This window comes from Cygnus atratus, chromosome 3, assembly GCF_013377495.2.
Source record: "Cygnus atratus isolate AKBS03 ecotype Queensland, Australia chromosome 3, CAtr_DNAZoo_HiC_assembly, whole genome shotgun sequence".
NCBI classification, from domain to species: Eukaryota; Metazoa; Chordata; class Aves; order Anseriformes; family Anatidae; genus Cygnus; species Cygnus atratus.
The window spans coordinates 114,434,190-114,452,989 of NC_066364.1; the positions used below are offsets into that span (position 1 = coordinate 114,434,190).

Here is an 18,800-nt window from a genome sequence, read left to right on the forward strand (position 1 = left end):
GTAGGATCAGGGTGTAAATCCCCTCAGCCTGCTCTGTACCTCTGAATTGGTGACTTCACAGAGCAACACTCATATGAGAAGAGGTGGACTCAAAGCTCTGAAGTCAAATCCCGGCTCCGAGGGTGACTGGGACAAGTCACCTCACCGTGCCATCAAACGCCATTGGCCCTGCTCTTTTTTTCCCCACTGCTTTGTCGGCGCCCCCAGGGCAGGGACTGCATCATGTGTGCAGCAGGTGCAGCTCTCGCCTGGTGGCGTTACCTGAGCAGAGTTGGCAATAACAGGGCTGAGCTCGGCTCTTGTGTATCAATGAAACTGCGTTCAGACAGAGCCCCTCGGAAGAGCTGGTTCAGCATAATTCCGTGTTGGAGTGGGGGGCGGTGGTGCAAGAGGTCTCGTTTATAAATGTATTAAAAAAGAATCCTGGGATGCTATCTTGCAACCAAATAAAAGGTATTCTAGGCCAGATTTTGCAGTTACTTGAACAGTGATGTGCAGAGCCTCATGTCTACTTGAGATCTTTTCCCTGGCTCCACAGGCGGTGTTTTTACCAAGTGTTTAGAGTTTTTCCCTGTGTGTAGAAATACCACAGCTCGTTGAGGAGATTGTTGCTGCTCAGTGATGGAATCATCTGTGTAACTCTGCTGGCAGCTGCTGGGGGGCTGAGGTGGGAGCAGCGGGGCCTCATCCTGTAGGGCTCCCAGCACACGGCAGCGGTTTGGTGCTGGAGGTTGAGTCTTAAAGCTCGGCATGGCCAACGGTGTAGGGCCCATAGGGTTTGGTCCTGCCAGAGACACCTGCCCCTTCTGTTGGCTTTGGCTGGTGTGAAGCGTGCTTTGCTGCTCCTGGGATCCTGAGCAGCAACGCTGCAAGGGACGGACCTCTTTCTTGGCGGAGGTGGGAAGAAAGGCTTGAGTTGTGCTGCTGACAGGTGGCTGACCCGGTCCCAGCCTCAGTCTCTGAACTTTTTGGTGTTTGGAGGAGACAGACACACCAGTACCTTTGTATTCCCTGTAAGGAGACTCCTTCTGGAGATCCTCTGTTAAAATCCCTGCTTTGAGTAAGACCTTGAAGAGATCTGGACCTGCTTCTCCCACCGCAGCTAAGCCATGCAGCCTCTTGCCATGGGAGCAGTCATCACCCTTTCCCCCTCCTCGGTGATTTCATGAATAACACCTTCATTTCTAGGGAAGCAGCCAAAGTCCATAAGTACCTTCAGATCCTCCAACTGTATTTTGACAAATATGCTATGCCCATTTGGAAAAAAAAAAAAAAAGGAAGAAACAGAAAACCTCTATTTCAGTTTTCATTAGACACATGGCTGATCTTTCTGTTGGTCTCTCCTGACTTCATTTCCGTAACTGTTTTTAATTGTTCCCAACAGGACGAGTGCTTTCCAGCTGGGCTGAGCGGTTGCCCTCGCAGGAGACGATTCTTCAGCCCGCAGTCGCTGTGAGCTCCAACACACTGGTCCTGTGATTCTCAGCGCTGTGGGATGAGACCTCCCGGTCAGCTCAGCCTCAAGGTGGGTCCATGCTCAGCCTGTCCTCCGTGAACTCCCTGGGGCGTTCGTCATGTATTTCTCCTTGCTTGCCAGCTCTGTCCTTGCTCGCAGCGCACGCTCCTGCAAATCCAGAGCAGCCCCTGGCTGCCGGCTGCGTACCACCGTAGGTGGTGTTTCTGTTTTCAGAAGGGAAGTATTTGTCAGCCAGTAAAACATTTACTGGTGGAAAGCTGCAGCATCTGCAATCCCTGGTTGTGTTTCTGGCAGCAATTTCAAAATCTTCGCCATAATAACAGTAATTTAAATAGGTACTGTTGAGTGAAGGACAATTAGAGAGGGTTCACTTTTATGTTTTCCTAATATTCACCACAAGCTGCCACAGAGCCTCATTCTGCTGATACTTACAGCATTATGACTGGGCGACTCCTTTTAAATCAGTGGCAGGAAAGCGATGTAAAAACCAGAGGAGCGTTAGGTCTGGCACCTGGCGCAGCTCCCAGCAGAGCGCTGTGATGCTCTAGGTGGTCGCAGTGTCTTTTCTGCTCCTGTGGAGATCCCTACACAGCTGCTCTCCCTGACAGCCTGATTTACGCCCTGCAATTTATGGAGCTGAACAAATGATTGTAGGAAAGCTATGCACTTCATTACACTTGACCAATTTTCCCAAGCCAGAGGGCAAATCCCTGCTTCTTTACCTGTGCTCACTTTGTGCAGCTGCCCTGCATCCTCTTCAGTAGTCTGAAAGGCACAGATGTTTCAAGGGGCCTAAGGAGTCACTTACCCTCTTCTGGAAGTTGAGCTCAGGAGCGGTGTAAGTGTTGCTGCATTTTCCCACTGGCTGCGTGGAGGATGAAGCAGGGTACTGGGACCAAATCCAACAGGGCATGTGAAGCAAGTTTGATCCCATATTTCACATAAAATAAAAAAATTCAGGGCACCCATGAGCAGAACAGTTCTCTAACATTAGAATATAGTGGTTGTCTTGTTAAAATAGTTTTTTATTGTCTCTCTTAAATCTGAGTGGACTCAGTACGGTGTAATGTGAATTAGCGTCAGTGCCATGAAAGGAAGATACCTCTCAGAACTGAGCCTTTGGGTCTGTTGTCACCCAGCTTCCCTGGAGGGGAAGTGTACCTGCAGTTCAGCTGGGGAAATAATGGGTTAATCACACAAAACAGCTGAAGCAGAGTAATGGCAAAAGTGTTTTTTTTCCTCTTTAGAATGAAAACTGGAGAAAATTTCTTTAATTTCATTTAAATTTACTGAATGTTTGGTCTCGAAGCTCATTTCAGGAAAGAAACTGAGCACTTGGTTTCACCTCCATTAACCACTTTGATAGTCCAGGAACTGCATTAATGCTGCCCAAGTTAATGAAGTGTGCAAATTAAAAGTTTTGTCTAGTCCCTCCACTTTCTCAAGCGTATCTGAGGCCCAAAGTGGCCCATTCGTCAACAGTCAGCTTGCACAGGTGTTGCAGGGGTAAGAGTTGAGCCACAGGGTCTTTGCTGGTGGTGACAAACAAACCCGAAGATACCAGGCCAGGCTCTCCAATCCCAGCTCAAGTTTTCAGTGCTCTGTGGTTAAGAAATGCAGATTCCCATATCTGAACCAAGCACGTCGAGTCTGGAGCATTGCCAACACCACGCAGTTGCTGTTTCCATGGAGGCAGCTGTGAAAGCAGATTTTTCCTTCAAAGAGAGGAAAAGCACGGGACAGAGCACAGGCACTCCAAACAGGTGGAAGTTCTTCACCAAACCCTGGCAGAAAGTGAGCCCCCTTTGGCTTCACTTCTATCAATGGGTTTCTTAGAAGCCAATTGCAGGCTCATTTTTGTAGAGACCCGGATCACCCATGTGGTGTGGGTGGCTTCTGGCATCCCGGGGTCGCAGATAGATATGGGGCCTTACTGATCTCAGCAAGCCTTACTTCCAGCAACGAGAGAGAGATGGGAGGAAACGCTAAGCTTGAAGGGGTTTTATGGATTTATGAAGCCCTCCCGCTGGGGGAAGGGAGCTGCTGAGGCTTTGCCTGTCTCTAATAAATTCAATTCTGAGCGATCAGGGTGCTGGGAGAAATACTCAGGGCAGATCCAGCAAAGCAGACCTGCAGCAGCCACCACGTGATGTGGAGTTAATTCCGTTACTTTCGCTTCATCCCCTGTAAAATGGGGCTGGACAAATCCTCCTCCTTGCCTGGTAAGAGCTGCTCCCTTGGCTTTCCACTTCAGTACTGGATCGAGTCAAAGCTACTTGATCAATTTAGCACCTTCTCTTCTGGCCTGTCCTCCCTTACCCAATTTTCTGTTACACACCTGTCCCCTCAGCCTCCACCTCCACTCACACCGGTATCTCTGTGCTGCTCCTGTTGTCTTTTCTTCCTGCAAACCCAGCACAATTTCTGCATTTGTGCCTATCGCTCTGCCCTCATCGCTCCCTGAGAATCTGTTCATGGTTTCCCTACAGGTATTTTCTCTTCCTTGCATTCTTGCTGCAGGCTCTTACATCAGGGCATTTTGTTAAATACTGGGAGCTTCCTTTAATGTACTTGACGTCACAGCAAATAAAGGTGACTCGGTGACTCTGCTGGTTGTGTGGTGTCACAGCGCCGTGGCAGTTCCCCACCTGCGCTTACACACTGGAGCTTTCCTGCAGTTTTCTCCAGTGCTATGTGTCGGGGTGAAAAAGCTTGGTGCTGATTAGCACTGGAGAAAGCTATGTATCGATGGCTCTGCTAGTGGATGGTGCTGCTCTTCCTATTTTCTGGTTCAGCAGGATAGGTGGACTTAATAATGAGAAAACCTTGCCACGGAGATCACGTAAAGCAGTGAGCAGCTGAAGCACGGGGCGAAGAGGAAAGGCGTCAGCGGGAAGCAGATGGGCAGCACAGTGTGTGGTTTGCCTGGCATTTGTTGTCTTGCAATAGGAAGCTCAGAAAGGAGCTACAGTGGGACCAAAGGAAGAGGAAAAACACTGAAACCCATAAATATTCAGAAGAGCAGAAGAAACAAATGTATTGACCTAAATGACCATTGGTGACTCAGAAGCTTAAAGGCAGTGTTCAAGTCACAACTGGGCGTTAACAGCATGAAGGTGCGTGGACAAAATGGGGCTGTGAAGGAGGAAATGGGAAGCTACTGGCTTTTGGAGCAAAACGCAAAACAATGGAAATAGTTTCTCTGAGACTCCACCTTCTGCTCTGACCACAGAGACCCTTGGCAAACCAGACTTGTAAGTTTATATTTTGCCTTCTGCTAAAAACAAGTCAAGGACTGCTGCCTTCCTCCAAGCAGGGTTTTTTGTTAAGCTAATTCAGTCAATAATTCCATCTGAATCATTGCCATGTGATTCATCCATATGAATTGCAGACTGATTGCAATTTTTGTCTGTGTTTCTCCCAGCTGAAAGGAAGCTGACCTGCAAGTTTTTTCTTTATTGCATCCGTAGGAAAATTTTATCTGTGCTGCCCCATCGTTATTTTTCTCTCATTGAAGATTTTTTTAAACAGAAGGGATTAGCTGGAAGGGAAGGCTGTACTGACATCTTTCAAAAAAACAAAACAAAACAAAAACAAAACAAAACAAAAACTCTTCCCTGGAGAAGCTTGAATTAACCCCCCCTTTTATTTCTGCAATTTAATTGATCGTTTTACAGATGAGATCCCATCAAAATACACTGATTGATAAAGCGTCAATGTCTTAGACTTCAGAAAGCTGATTCCCTAGGTAGAAAAGGTACAGCACCTGTCCTGAAACCTGACAGGTTAATAATTTATTAATATTTAGTCCTGATTTTAGACATCTAGTGGTTTCTTTTACACTTGTTTTTGTTTTTATTCTGTGTTCTCATAACATAATTTGTGTACGTTTCCTACCCATCCCCTGCAGTGCCTCTTTGGATCTGTATTGCTTTGTTCTATATTTATTCCTTTAAGCATATGGTGACATCTAGTAAAATCCTTTCTATGTTACCATGAAAAGCTCTTCTCCTGGGGTCAGTTCCGTGAACTTTTGTTATTTTGCAGCAAACATCAGGGGTCAAAAATGTGGAGGGGGGTAACTTAGCTGTTGGTAAGCGGAGGTGACAGGGTTGGAGGTGTAGGTGGGTTTGAGATGAAGTTCGGAGAGCGTATGGAAGGTTGTTTTGCAGAAATAGGTAGGCGAGGAGCAGTGCAGGGAAGATAGGTAGAAGCTGATGGAAGTGGCCCTTTGGGAACCAGCCCCAGTGCAACATGGGCTCAGGGAGCAGAGGCACTGCAAAACTGAGAGCCCTGGAAAACAGGCAGTGTGGAAGAGCTGCAGGGATGCCTAGCTCTGCCCATAAAGTGAAAATGGAGCAGGTAGATGCTATAAAGTTCTCCTTACACACTCTTCAGATTTTAAGTATGCTTTTAGCCAAGAGAAAAAAATAAAAATAAAAAGTCTAGTTCCTCCTCCCCCCATCTGTAACTTCCTTGCTCTGATTATTACCAAGTGTGGAAGCATTTGCCTCTGCACATGTGATGGATGCCAGCAGCACTGGAAAGCTGTCATTGGGGGGAAAAGGAGAAAAAAATCTCTTTGTTTCCTGGAGCAGAGTTCAGTGGAGCATTTCAGATGCTCGCTTTCAGATTATTGCTGTTCTGCTCTGCCTGTAACTTGCCTTTTCCTCTGAATTAGAAAGCTATCTATTATTAGGCTGAAAGGTGAGTTGTGGCTTTGCATGTTAGTGGCATTGATCCATCCCCACGGGAGTGTACTCCTTCAGTGCTAGAAAGCAGAAAAAAATGCACATGTTGGTAATTAAATCAGACTTTATTTACTAATATTGGCTCTGAGATTTCCAAGTCAGAGATTTCCAAGTCAGAAATTTCCATCATTCTCTTCCCTTTCTGATGAACATGAGCTCTGCTGGATTCAGAGCAGATAATGTGCAGCCCTGCCTTTGTGCTTCTTTACAACACAGCGGGTTCACAAGATCTTGATGAAGGAACAGGGTTTAAGTTTCTGAGGCTTTCGTTTCCATTGAGATGTGGGAGAGAGCAGCCACAAATGGGAGGGAAGCAGGGACTGGTGTGCTGAATGGCTGGGGCTGTTTTTACCACTGTTTATTTCCAGCTCACTTCTCCAACAAATTTCAATGTGAGTGAGGACTCAGCATCTGCTGAAGCACAGTGTGATAGCGCGGTGGAGCTGGCTCCAGAACAGATCCGATGCAAGGAGAAGGGCGTTGGGCAAGTTGGTTGGCAAACGGATGATTAATGTTCAAGTTGCACATCGTTATCACTGAAAAACAACACGGAGAGCTTCTGTTTAAAGGGTTGGGTGCAAAGCTGCAGTGTTACAGAAAGCAGTGTATCACTATCTTAATCTTTCTTCTTTTCATTTAGCCTTTATTCTTTAAAAAGAGTAGTCACTTTGGGTTTCTGTGCAAGATCTCTTCTAGCTTGTGTTACAAAGAAAGGGAACTTTGTTTCTGAAACAAAGTCAACCACCTGCCCTCTCACCCCAGCCTTTGCATTGCTGTCACTATTTAGGGTTATTTTTCACATCCTGCTATCAATGGAGGGAAATAGAGAAGAAGGTGACTCTTTCTAGGGTCAGGGCCCTCTCCTGTTGAAGCCACCAGTGATTGGATTGGGACCCAAGTGATGAGCCAGGAAGCAAAAGGCTGCAACGAGACAGCTCTGCACCGAGGCACAGATAATGGGATGCGAAGATGACTTTCAGGGAGGTACAAAACACACAGCAGCAGGTACCCAGCTCTGCTCTCATCGGGTAACATCCATCATAAATACACTTTTTTTTTTCATTTCTCCATAAAATACTTTGCTGCATATTTGGCATTTGAAAAAAAAAAAAAAAGAATCAATATACTGAATCAACTGATTTTTAAATGGCACCAAGGGTAGTGTAGGTCTGCTTGGCAGCTCCGCTGCAGATACAGCTTTTGCAGCCTGAGCTGAGCCCCCACAAGCAAGAGAGGAGAAGCTCACATGGACTTTGCACTGATTTATTCATATCACATCTCATACGTGGGCGAGCTGAGCCTTCAGCTTTTGGCGTCCTGAGCATTGGTTACTTTCAAGGACATGCCACAAGTAAGGAACACGGGGAGATGAGATTATCTTATTTCCATTTAAACCATCCAGCCTATACATAATAAGGAGAAATAGTGGTTATAATAACAGATTCATTACCTGTACTCTGAAGGTAATGAACCTTCAGAGTACTACGGGGGAGCTACTGGAAGAGGTATTGTACAGCCCACTATGTTTTACATAATCATTTTAAAAGCCGTCCACGACTTCCTCCTGCATTTATCCTGAAGAAGCTGGGAATAATTTAGAAAAAGGCGCTGTCAGTGGCATTGAACTCAAGGCTGTGTGCTGCCGGTGATTACACAAGTCAGGGTGGGCGCACTGAGAGCAACTGAAGGCTGTGTTGGGCCCCCTTGTACTGCGATGTTGTACATGGATGGAAGCTGACAAGCTCAGAGCAACAGACACGTAGCAGAGCCAGCGGCAGGGCTGTGCTGTGTCTGTGGTGCGTGGTGGTGCCATCAGGAAAAGTCCTCTGCCACCCTTCTGTGCCGGCCACCCAGGGGCACAGAGAGGGGCTGCCTTCCCCAGTGCAGGCTCCAGTTTGTTGTCAGGCTTTGTTTTTTTTAATAATGTTTTAGGAGTGTGGCAGAGGCATGCCTCGACCTCTTCCATAGGGAGAGGTCTGCTTTGTGATACCAGGCAAACATGCAGCTGCTGGGAATAAGCCTGCCGTGGAGCAGGAACAAAGCTCTGAAGGTCCCTCTCAGCTCTCCTTAGGGCTCTTAGTGCCAGTAACGACAGCGGCTGCTGCTGTGCAGTACTCTGCCCCTCTCCTGGTCTGCTGTAACAAGAGGAGAAAAAACTTCCTTCCAGTTAAACCTAACTGGGAGGAGGTGCTTGGGTCTTGTGAGCTTTTTGTGCTTGTGTGTGTAAATGCATGTACGTAAGTAGCCTTCAGTCTTTTTATTTTCTGTAATATTCTGACACACAGAAGTACGTATCTTAAGTTTTGGCCACAGACATTGCTCAGAGGCTGTCAGCCAGCAAAGTGCGTGGATGTGTTCCTGCAGCTGGCAGCGCGCTCACTGGTTTGGCAGGAGCTGTTGTGTCCTTTCTGAGTGTTGTGCTCAGGTTTAAAGTAACATGAGAATATCCACGCTGGTTTTTAAGAGGGCTGATAATGATGATTTTGGAGCTGAACTTCTATGAAGGCTTTCCACGTGCCATGACTTTATGTGCAAAAGTGATGTGCAGAGCCTGATCTTCACAAAACCCATTTGCAGTCCTTCCCCTCGCATATAATCCCACATCCTTCTGTAGCCTTGGCTTTACGGGAGCAGACCGAAGGTTTTCGGTTCCTGCAGGAAATGGAAATTGTATTGATTATTTGTAACTTCTGAGTGTATTCACTGATATACTGTTAATTTACTAGTTGTGGAGCTTGAAGCTTTTTGCTAAGCAGTGAAAGGCCTTGGGAGTTGATTCTTCTACAGCTTTTCTCTCAGGAAGCCAGCTGAATAGAGTATAAGGTATGCTGTAATATTTTGCAAGAGTTTATATAATACCTAGGAGTTTGTTGTAGCAGAAGAAATGGCTGCTCTTGCACCAGTTTTGTCATTCAGTTTGCTAGCACTTGGCAGATGGTGTAATTGTCGCATTACTGCATATTTTTAGGGATTCTAGGGGTCCTCGGTCACAGGGATGGAAAATGAACTTGGCAATCAGGTACAGCAAACAGGTGGAAAGCATCTCATGAAAGGACAGCCTCTTCTTTCCACCGTTAGGTAATAATCTGAACAAGATCGTGTGGCCACCCGCTAGTGGCCTGCGCCAGCAGCGGCCTAGCTCAAGGCAGGGCCTCCTGCTGTGGTGATCTATGAAATGTCATCGCGGGTTGCAGCCTGTGTTGGTTGCACAGGGAAAATCCTGGTTTTTCCCTGATACAAAATAAAGTTTTCAGTTCCTCACAAATTCAGCTTTGGTTTGTGAACAGTGTAACTATTGAGAATTGAACAGCCTCCATGTACGTTGACCGAGGGGTCTGAATTGTTTTCCTCGTACACATCCCACGTCATACTCATCTTTAAGGAGCAGCTCTCTGAAGTCCATACCCTATTTTGACCCTGTTATTTGAGACATGGGTTCACAGGACACAGTATTTGCAACCCAGAGGAACTGAAGATGTACTTGATGTTAATGGACATGGGAGACTCTTGGCTTATTTTCTTTCACAGTCTGTGTAATCCTGTTCCCTAAAGCACGGCAGGTTTGGGGTGGAAAAAATTGTTACCAGTTCTTTGGAGGCATCTACTTAGCACTTTTCAGCGGATGTGATAATTTAATCATTTGGATTTCTGGGAGGATAGTTATGACAAATTGCTGCAGGAAGGAGTTCTGAAATGTGGTAAAAAGAATAAAATAAGTTTTCAGTAGTATGCATCGAGTGCAGAGACTTAACAGGTGTATAGTGTAAAGATTTTATTGTTACTCATTTACAACGTCTTGAATAATTTGAGTATCGTGACCATCTTAAAATCATCTTTCTAAAACCTTTATATTGCCCCATGAAGCACACAGTAAGTCATCTTCTCTGATGCCCATGTAGAGCACAGACAATTTTCAGATAAGATAAAATAAAAAATAATCAGGCAATTTATTGAATCATATGTTCAAAAACTTGAGGAAAAAACTATGCTGAGATTTTTGGATTTTTCTTTTTTTTATTATTATTAGTGTTTGAGTTTGATGTTTCTCTTCATTTAAGAACAAAAGGAAAACAGTGAAAATGAAATAAAAGTCTTGGTAAGACAAAATATTTCACTTGACCCTGAACAGTAAGTCTGTTCCAGTAAAAATATTATTGCCATTTGGATCTGAACTCCTTCTGCACACTTATTTCTTATCTCAGCCAGAAAACTTTGCAGTCCCTTTTGTCACTGCACGTTAACCCCGGCCCCCACCTCCCAGGTAACTGCAGGAAACTGTGTTTCCTTAGTGCGGCTTTTTGCAGCCACTTTCCCTGCTTGTCCTGTGATTTCCCAGTTGTATCAGCAGCTTTGTAGGAGTCATTCCGTAATGAAGTTGGGAATGAATAAGCTAATGAGCCTCCCTGCCCCTGGAAACAGCGGTGAGCACAACCACAGTCAGCATGCAGGGATTTCCTTTTTTTTTTTTTTTTTCACACCCTTAATTGGGTGTGTATTTTTGCTGCTTAGACTTTAAGAAGAATCTTTAATCCCAGATGTATATACACTAAATTTGTGTTTTCCAGCAATATAAAAAGAAGGCTCAGGGCCTGGCAGCCACCACCACAGTTTCCTTGGGTAGGAGGTGGCAGTGGTGACCAGGATGTAGCAGCCTCCCCAGTTGTTCAAAAGCTACATGCAGTCAGAAATCATTTCTATTTTACTCTTTTAAAAGCTGGAAAACAATAAAAAACTCACACTAGCATTCATGTTTCTGGATTTGCATTGCTTACCCAGAGGTAAGTATTTAATATTTTTTTTCAGTTGTATCTAAGTTTTATATTATGGTTTTTGTTTGCTTTTATGGGGCTGGTCTCAGAACTTCCACATCGGTTTCACAGATACAGCATAAAGGGTTTCCATTCCTCCCTGAACCCTTTATCTTCCAGTTGAATTGAGAATGGGTGAAACCCATCACTTCCTAATTGATGTTCAGAGATAAGAAAACACAAAGTCTACACGGCAAGGTCCCTCAGCTCTGAAACACTCAGTGTTGAGGAATTGTTCAAATGCCCTTGTTGATTGTGGTGGGTGATCCACCGCTGTATAAACATTTGATGTTTGGTATAAAAAACTTAGAATAAACTTTCTGAAAGAGATAATAAACAGTAAGCTCTAGCAAACCCTTGAAGAGATCAATTCTCATTTTTAATTCAAAAACTGAGTATTGCACGACAGCAATCCAGTAGATAACAGGATAAGAATTGACTTTCTACTAGTTTTTCCACACTATGCAGTGAGAAAAAAGAAAATAATGTAAGAAATAAAAAGTTAAAGCAGAATCTGTGCATTTGCAGTTTATTGTGGATCGTGGAAATATTTTTCCTTCATGTTAGAGTGATATAGAAAAAAACTTATTACGAAGGTAGGAAACACACTAATAACAAGAAGCATGATTTTATTCTTCCAGGCACTTTCTGTGGGTATGATAATTGGCAGACACGTTTGTTTGCATTGTAAAGACATTTTGACAGATCAAGTAATCCGAGTTTGATCCACTTATTGGCAAACACTTTCAGGTCAGATGTGTTTCATCCTAAAGTACATTCTTATTATCAGACTCTCCGTTAATAATGCATGAGGTAGCATTCATTTCTGTTTATCATTTATTGCAAAGCAATCTGTATTACAAATGAAAATGTGAATGGGAAGAACTGCTGCCACAGGTGTACGTCCCCCTCGAGTCCCACTCATGCTTGTCACTGGCTGTCTGCTGGAAAACGACCTGTGCTGCTGCAGGCTCCCAGCAGCCCATTTGTTGCATCTGTGATGCTGGCTTTATGACCAGCATCGGGTGTAGGGGAAGAAACTCAGTTTCAGAAGGTTAAAACTAAAGTTTTATATGAAAAAAAAAAGATGATTTGAATGCCTAAGTGTGCCATTCAGTGTGTTGCAAGTTGGTGGCAATCCATTTATTTTGCTGAGGCTTTGCTGGTTGACCCACTGAGGATGTAGCCCAAAAGGCAGAGGTGGTATAACCTGGGGCGTGATCGATCAGAGCAAGTTTCTGAGCATTTTCTAGCCACTTTCTGAGTCCTTTCCCTGCAGTTCTTACTGTACAGTCAGCCCTCCCCATAGAAACGCTGATGTTCAGAATTAAGTCATATTGTTTCACCACTCTGGTTTTGGTATTTTCTGCAGGGTTTCCTGCTCTCCCTGCTTTCCTGATAGATCATTGCGTTGGTTCTTGGCAGCATTTCCTTTTCCTGAATATTTTTTTGCTCGTTCAAAACATTAAAAGAGAGTAGCTGTTTCTGGATCGTTAGCTACATTCTTCATAATTAGATTATATTTTAAAAATATTAAATGTAATAATATAGTCATCATAACAAAACCTCAGGAAAATATTTCATCTGCTTTTAAGTTTCAGAAGTAGCTTGAGATTTGGGGTGTCTCACTTAATGGGTGCCTTATTTAATACCCTCTCCCTGTGGGTGTCCAACATTTCCAGCAAAATGAATACCATTAGTTATCTCAGGCTGAGCACCCAAAGAACTAATTGCTTCTGAAAATCTGGAATCTTTTCATTTGTTAGTGCTAGAAATGGTTTTAGTTACCTCCAGGGGTTAGTGGCGTTTGTTTTTGTTTATTTTTTCCCCTTTTTAATGTGCCCTGAGCTGCTGCAGACCAATTCACTGCAGGGAACTCCGTCTGCACGTTGCTGTGTGCGCATGTGTGTAAGGTAATAGGGAGTGACTGACTACAATATGTGCATTTAAGCTGCTCAGCTGAAAATTACTGAGCATTAAAATCCACTGGGAGTCACACGACTTCTAAATTAGGAAAGCACATGTCAGTCAGTGTGTGGAAATGAGCCCTCGTACAAGAGCAGCTTTCAATAAGAAGAATGAGTATTGTTCCCTAGAGGACATAAATCCTGGTTTGGCCACTCCGTAGCAGCTTTTACTATTTTTCTAGAAGCATGCATTGCCTTTTGTTATTATTTTTTCCTGTATTTTGTTCCATTGTGCATTTCTATTAGATATGTCTGGTGGGCCAGCTATCAAGAGACACCCTGCTGGGCTGTGGTGTGACGAATTTTCAACCACAAACAAGGTATTGTGGGGTTTAAAAGAAACATGGACAATGACAAGTGCTGGACAGCTTGTAATTGTTTAAATGTATACTTATTATATTGTGCAGTGACACAATAACTCTGAAAAATTGGCCAGTTTGACCTCAGGTTGAAATGAGCACAATGCTGTAGGGTAAAGGAGCGTTTTTAGAAAGGATGGCACTTTACTGCTAGTTTGGTGTGATCTAGACGTCAGTCAGGATTTATTTTGCTATGATTAAAACATGTATTTTCAGTGTTTAAATGGCTTAGGAATCTGTCCCATCTCAAAAAAATATCACATACCTTGAAAATCCATGGGATTTACACAAGTAAGTTGAATCCCATTGACCGTTAAGCTTTTTTGTGCCTAAATTCATGTGGTTGTGCTTTGAAAATGGTATTTCCATGCTTTTTTGAACCAAAATAGGTAAAAGTAAGGCTGGGAAAATTTTATGGTCACAAGTGATTCAATTTTCATCAGCGACACTATCTACATGCAGAAGAGCTTAGTCTGCAGTGTGGGCAGAGGACTCTTGAGGTGGGGCAGCGCTGGCTGGCTTGGTCTGCTCAGGGTTTGTAGGGCCTCTCTGTTGCCTCCGGAGAGGCACAGTTAAAATGGTCATTGCGATTCGTTGGTAAGGTGCACCGGAACATTTTCTAAAGGTTTCTTTTATTGTTTCTAAATTGAAACACTAAAGTCATGATCAAGAAGAGCAAAGGATTAAGCCGGGATCATGGGGACATTGGGTCTCCAATTAAACGGATGAACCAACTTGGTTCTCTCCTGCATTGGGTGTTATTCCTTTCATGGGCTGAAACTGCTGTGTATGTAGAGGTAATGAGATCTCCCTCTAGATAAGATCAGTGACCAAACAAAAGATAGCCTGTACATCCAGAACTATCCTGTCGTTGTTAGGGAAGTATTTAGGATTATCTCATCAGGGAAGCCAGTTGGGATTTCTCCTCTGTCCCAGTGATGCATCAAGCCTGGTCAAACCCGTGAAGTTTTTAAGAGCCTTTCCAGTAGCTGTGTTGGCTTCTCATTCAACCCTCTCTGCTTTTCCAGGTATTGCTTTTTATTTCATCTCCTGACAAATACAATAGTATTCTTTGTGTTTTCAGTTTAAAAATAACACAGTGGAGGTGACTTATTTTTAAAAAGTATACGTCTGAGGCACACTTTTTTGCAGAGGTAATTCATGCTGTGATTGCAGCCAGCAAAGAGCCCCGCCAAGCAGCTTAGAACCACCCTTAAAGCAAACAAAGAAGAAATACAAAACTATTGTTGCTGCTATTCCTTATTTTTTTTTTAAATAAACATTTTCCTTGTTTTTGTAGCTATATATATGCACAGATATGTCTGCTGCTGTATGCAAAACCTCGCAGCGAGGCAGAATACTGTATGTGGACCCGAATCAGTGTTTTCTGTAGGTTTCCCCCATCTGTATGATGACCCATAGACTTTTTCAGTCCTTGAAAGGAAAGAATGACAGAAAAGAGTGAAGAAATCATTAAGGAGCTCAGCAAGGGCTGCTGGACAGTGAGTTTAAGTTTGAGGTTAGGTTTAACAGGAGCCAACCCAACTCCAGAGTCGCACCGAACAGCCGTTGTAAACCCCCTAGCTTGAAAGCACAGCAAGTGCTTTGAATTCCCAGCTATTCTTGAGTTTTGAATTTTCTGGGGTTTGTGCCTTTATTCCTGGCCTGGCTCGGTCTCCCCCATGTGTCTCAGCAGCAGTTGCGCCCATGTCAGCCGCAGGAAAACCAGAGGAAGCTCTGCCATCAGTCAGCAGGCAGACAGGAGCGAGCTCCTCGGGATGAACACCAGCCCGCTCACATTTATCTCGAGCGCTGGCTTGACACGTTAATTTAGTTTGTGCTTCGCAGTTCATACTCTGTTCATTTATGATCATGTATCGGAAAAGGTTACAATTAATCAGAAAGTGGGTGTGGAGGCTGGCAAAGCTAATGATGTATTATTACATTTCGTTTGCTTTGTAGGAGAACAACTGGGGGATGTGCATAAAACTATTATTAGTAACTAAAAATTATTAAAGAACAACAACTCGCACCCATCTCCCATTTTACAATCTGTATTTCTTTCTAAAAGTTCTTGAAAATGAAGCAATTTATTAACACTTTTGACTGTAACCAGTCGTTTTGGCCACATGACTGCCTTGGGGGAAAATGTGCCTTTTTTTGCAGGGCTGGGGGCAGTAGGGCTTGCAGCAGATGAGCATTCAGTGCATGCGAAGCCGATTTCCAAACCCTAATAGCCTGCCCGGCCCCAAGTAGCAAGGCTGCACAGCAGGGGAACCGGCAGGAGCCCCTGCATAAGAACTACAGACTGCTGGACTGACTGCAGCGTGCGCTTCCTCATTGAGAATGAACTAACTGCTGGCTGTTAAAAAGCAAACGTGTTGCTGGGCTGAGGCGGACGATGAAAAACAAGCTCCTCCTGAGGGAGTATTTGCAACCCAGTCACATGCTGAGCTGAACCAGTGAAAGGTTTGGGTAAGAAATGCTTCTTCCCCAGGGCAGCTTCCCAGGGTTATGAGCAGGTGCTGCTGCTGAGCACAGAAGATGCCCTTGGTTTGGTGGAACACAGCACCTGGCTGCTGGAAGGCTGTCATGAGCAAAAGAAACTTGGGTAGCTATGGTACACAATTGTTGAAAGCTCCATTTTTAAGTAAAAATACCCATCTCGCTTTATTATTTATATTAATTGTAAGGCTATTGTAAGCTTTTAATTATGACAAAATTACACACCTTCAGTCTGTGGGATCACCTGGGATGGCAAGTGCAGTTGGTGTTGCTTTGCAGATGTACTTGGGACGCCTTGGAACTTTTCAAGGTACAGGACAAAACAAACTTTTCCTACCTCCATAGTTTTCAATCTAAAAGAAGAGCTACTTACTGAGGGGGGAAGAAAAAGCATCTGTCACTTTTTCACTGGCCTTCGGTCACTATGTAAGTCAGAACTGAGCAGACTTCTGTTTGCTCATTTAGTGGTTTGATCGGATTGCACATATTTAGGATAAAAGATACAGAACACTGTTAACCTTTGAACTTAAGGTGTCCTTTTTTCATTTTATTCCAACTGCCTCAGGTTTTACGTGCTGTAAGTGGAAAACTCTGCTCTCTGGGGTTATTTACATAGATCTGGACTTTCAGCTTTTCAGTTCATCAGCTTGTCTGAGTATACCCTGATCTCAAGTACGGGAAGAGGCAACCTGCCAAAACGTTAGGATGGAGCCCAGGTGTATGAGAGTGAATAAACAGCGACCTGTCATCTCTGAATGGGAATCATCAGGAGAAACTCAGGGACACAAGCTGGGCAAGGCTTTAACTTTTCTTAGGGAGGCTATTGCTGTGAATCCCCAGAGGTGTCCTGAGCTCGGACACCCCCCTGCAAGGACCTGAATGGGCTCCCATGGCACCCAGAATAATACTGCTAACCTCGTGCCCCAGGGCAGGGCTGTAGCACGCTACTTACCAGGAAGATACCTTGACCTGTGACCGGGAAGCAGCACAGTGGTGGGACAGTAGCTGATGGAGGGGATTTACTCTACTGGTCTGTACCTCGCACGGGCAGGTATCTCAGCCAGAGGGAATTTTTTGTGTATGTCAGGACCCAATCCACCATTGGAGGTCATGCGTGACATTTGGGCCAGTGCAGGAGTTCATGGCACTGTGGTGCTCAGTGAAGTATTTCTGTGCACGGAAAGGAGTAAGATAAAGAGGAGCCCCTTGGAACTTTGTTCCAGGTCTGGCTTAGATCTAACAGGCAGGCTGTGCTGATTGCATCTAATTCGATTTGTTAGGCACTGCAGTAAACAGCATTAAGGGAACAGTGCCGTGATTGCTCCTGTAGCACATTGTCAGGATTGCTGTGTTCCTGCGGCAGCAGGATGGAGCTTTGTTACCACCATTCGGCACGCACCAGCAGAGCGGGCAGTACTCCCTTCCTGAGAGGAGATACACATAACAAAGGTGGTGATCTTATTGGATTTTTTTTTTTTAAACTGCCACCTTACAAATGGGTTTGGGCGGCTGTGTCTGAACAGTACCCCTCACACACTGCTGTTCCCTGCTCCTTCCCCTCTCCCCATCAGCACAGCTGGGGCCAGCACCGCTGCAGGTAACTCACCCATCGTTGGAAGGGGAAGCAGTGCCATTGTCTAATTGTCCCTGCCAGCATCCAGCTCCAGCAGACATCATGTCCGTGTTCTTTCCAGCATGCCTTTGGTAAAGAAACCAAGTCCCTCATCTGTATCTTGTGCCATGGGGGACCAGGGGCTGGAGGAGCCCCTCAGCACAGCAGCCCTAAACTGACCACAGACTTCTTTTCCTAAGGAGAACAGGCTTAGTTTTGTTCTTAAACTATCAGACTTATTATTTGCTCATGGTAGCCTTCTTCAAAACTCCCATTTACAAACACAAAACACATGTGCTACTCACAACTACATTACTGCATAAAGATTGGTGAAGCCTTTCTGTAGAAGTACCCTGCTGAAGCCACTTAATGAGTCTTGTTTTTCCTTTCCCCCACAAGGGCTAGCTCAAGACCACTGCCATCAGCAGTAGCTGTTGAGACAGCCCCTGCCTTGCGCTGAGCATCGCCCTGCACCACGCTGTAAGCAGCCAGACTGTTAGCAAAGCACGCACAGGCATCCTGGTGGTGCTCATCCTCACAAAAATAGCAACAACTTAGGAGTGTGACAGCTCTCATTTCCTCATGGTCAGTAGGGGGTGAGCGTGGGAGGAGCTGGACCAGAGGGATGGCATTTGCCAAGAGACCTGGCATGGTCAGGAGTACCTTGGAGGCTGTCAGAAGGGATTAATTTAAGGATGGGTGCTCTGGCATGGGGAGGAATGGGTGAGGATGCCCTGAAGGCAGCCCCCTCCCTCCCTCTGCTTCCACTAAATGCAGGCTACTGCCCCATTGCCAGGGGGATTTTTCTTAACTAATTCCATTAGGAAATTAGGGTTTCCTAACAACTGTGAGACAGTTGCTGTTCTCCATGACAGAGAACAGGTAGGTGCCTGAATGAACTTTTTCTTTAATAGGATGCCTTCTCTGCTCTCAATAGAAGTTTCATAGCATTTCTGTTGCACACCTGCCATCCAGCATCCTGGGAAATTGGAGAGGTCAATCATTTCTCTTAGAGCACCTAGGCACGTCTTATTCCCAAAACAATTTGGTAAGTCTTGGAGAGCATTTTCATTTATTCACTTGTCCAGGCTGTTTTCTACTTCTCCCCATGATTAAATGCTTTATTTTTTGTATCAGATCAATAAAGCTATGACTAAAAGATTAAGTCTTCTCTTTTTGAGATCTGAGGACGAGGCACCTTGTTTGGGACATGCTGGAGACCAAACCAGGGTTCTTATGAGCCAGGAGCAGGAGTTTTCACTGGCTCAGCTGCCCCAAACCTGTGTCCTCAGACAGTCAAGGAAAACAAGTAACATCATTC

At 44.7% G+C, this 18,800-nt stretch overlaps 1 protein-coding gene across 6 annotated transcripts in view; it reads left to right on the forward strand.

The window, feature by feature from the left end:
* Positions 1-18,800, forward strand: part of PAK5 (p21 (RAC1) activated kinase 5) — an 88,112-nt gene that overhangs the window by 25,610 nt on the left and 43,702 nt on the right. For 2 of the 6 annotated variants that reach the window (XM_050709979.1, XM_035553062.2), the window contains 2 exons: positions 1,385-1,525; positions 4,276-4,731. The gene's annotated coding sequence lies outside the window, so the exon portion shown is untranslated. Of the gene's footprint in view, positions 1-1,384; positions 1,526-4,037; positions 4,732-18,800 lie in introns of those variants that run through there. The other 4 variants (XM_050709981.1, XM_035553061.2, XM_050709980.1 and 1 more) reach the window with 3 other exon arrangements.